At 46.4% G+C, this 2,067-nt stretch overlaps 1 pseudogene; it reads right to left on the bottom strand.

Annotated features, from left to right (window-relative positions):
• Nucleotides 1-209: 209 nt before the first annotated feature.
• LOC123839255 (stress-induced-phosphoprotein 1-like) lies at nt 210-1,821 on the bottom strand (annotated as a pseudogene).
• Nucleotides 1,822-2,067: the final 246 nt, after the last annotated feature.

Here is a 2,067-nt window from a genome sequence, read left to right as displayed (position 1 = left end):
AACCTGAGGGCAGTGGAAGAGACCATGGGTGTGCTGGGCGGGCCCAGAGGCAGCGGTGGTGCAAGGAGCGTGAGCACAAGTCTCTGTATCTTCCACACAGGTCTATATAAATATATAGAGAGAAGTTCTTCACTTTCCCCTGTTCTCCCCTCTATTCCATACAGCTCCTCTTTCCACATGAGGGCAAAGAGAAGGGGATGATGAGCAAGTCATCCCTGAATTGCAAACAGACCCACTTTTATCAGCTTCTGGATCTTCTGTGCTATTATAGGATTCTTTAAGTGTTCACTGAGCACCTGGGGGTCCTTCTGCATCTGTTCCAGAATGAGCCACATGGCCGGGACACTCATTATTTGCTGCACCTTAGGGTCCGCTATGGCCCGTCGCTTCACATCTTCGGGGCTACCTGGTGGTTGTACTGGGCCATCATACAGTGTTGGTAACTGTCTGCCACGTCCTTACAATTGGGAGTGCAGATCTAACACCTTCTGGTAGACATCCATGGCTTTCGTGTAGTCCTTCATCGCTTCCAGTGTGTCTGCTTTCCATGTGTAACCCTTGATGAAGGTTGGCTCTAGCTGGATACTCCTCACAGTCCTGAGGACCAGCTGAAACTCCAGGAGTTTGGTGAAGCAGACAGCTCGATTGCTGTACAATTTGACATCTTTTGGATTCCATGTGATGGCTTCTGTATAATGTTTCATGGCCTGGACATAGTCTCCTTTCTGAAAACATTTGTTCCTTTATTCTTCTCCTCCAAGGCCAGGTCGGGGTTTATATAGGCCAGCCACTCTTGCTTCTTAAGAATTTTCTACGCCTGTTGGCATTTCTTGAGCACATCCAGGGTTCAGTGCTCTGCCAAAAACTTGCTATACAAATAGATGGCATCCTTGTACTTTTCTTCTTTGGAGAAGGAGTTGCCAGTTCGAGCATAAACTTTGGGTAATCTGTCATAGTCTTGTCGGTTTGCCCGCCCCACTTCAATGGCATTCTTACTATAGTTGCCTTTCTTGAAATACACAGCTGCTTGATTGGTCATGTAAGGTCGTGTTGGTGGGATCCAGGTCCTGGGCTCTGTCGCAGTGCTTCAAGGCTGTGTCAAAGCCTTTCTTCTTGTAGGTCTCATTCCCCAACTATTTCCCTCTCAGTGCCTGCTTCTTATTCTCTGGTAAATCTTCTTCCATTGGTTCTGGCTTGGTGTCCTTCTAGGGAAGAGGAGGTGGGGGAGGTGTTCCAACTTCCTCCTCCTCATCCATACTGCCCACATCGACTCCCAGCAGGACGCTGAGAGTAGTCACAATTTGGGGATCTTGCACTTTCATGACCAGGTCAGATGTCTTGTTTTGTAGTTGCTCTATCAGCTCCTGGTAGGTAGGATCAGTGAGCAGCATCCTTGTCCTGGGATCACTCTCCAACTTCTGGTACAGATTGAGCATGTTGAAAGGGTTCATGAATTTCCATTCTGCCAACCTGGCGTCCATATTCTGTAAACTCTCTTTGAGCTGAGGATTATTTGCTTCATATTTTAAACCCTCTTCATAGGTTTGCTTGGCTTCTCCGAATCAGTTTAAGAACACAAGAGCTGCTGCTTTCCACGAATAGCCCTTGCCCCAGTCAGGCTTTAAGTCAACAGTGTTGCAGTCATCCTCATAAGCCTTCTGGTAGTCACCTTTCTTGGCATAGGCTACTGAGCGATTGCTGTGGAGCATGGTTTTGGGGATCTAACCTAATGGCCTCAGGGTAGCACCGTAGCATGTCATCAATGTTGCCTGCACTCAGGGTCTTATTGCCCTTTTCTTTTAGCTCATTTATCTGCTCCATAGCAGCCGGGAACTCCATTGAATCAACACCATTTGCTCCATACTCCCAACCTTCATTGTGGTTTTGATTTTCATTTTTCTTATGATCTGTGATGTTGAACATCTTTTCATAAGCTTGTTGGGCAGCCTGCTAGGATTTTGACTGGGATTTCCTATATAGCTATAGACAGCTTTGGGGTGAAATGGTTTTTTTTTTTTTAAGATTTTATTTATTTATTTGACAGAAAGAGAGAGAGCACAAGCAGGG

The sequence above is a fragment of the Mirounga angustirostris genome, unplaced genomic scaffold (assembly GCF_029215605.1).
Source record: "Mirounga angustirostris isolate CCGP_5_RB_7025 unplaced genomic scaffold, mMirAng1.0.hap1 SCAF_3, whole genome shotgun sequence".
Classification (NCBI taxonomy): Eukaryota; Metazoa; Chordata; class Mammalia; order Carnivora; family Phocidae; genus Mirounga; species Mirounga angustirostris.
The sequence above is the reverse complement of the archived record's forward strand: the minus strand, read 5'-3'. Positions and strand labels throughout refer to the sequence as shown.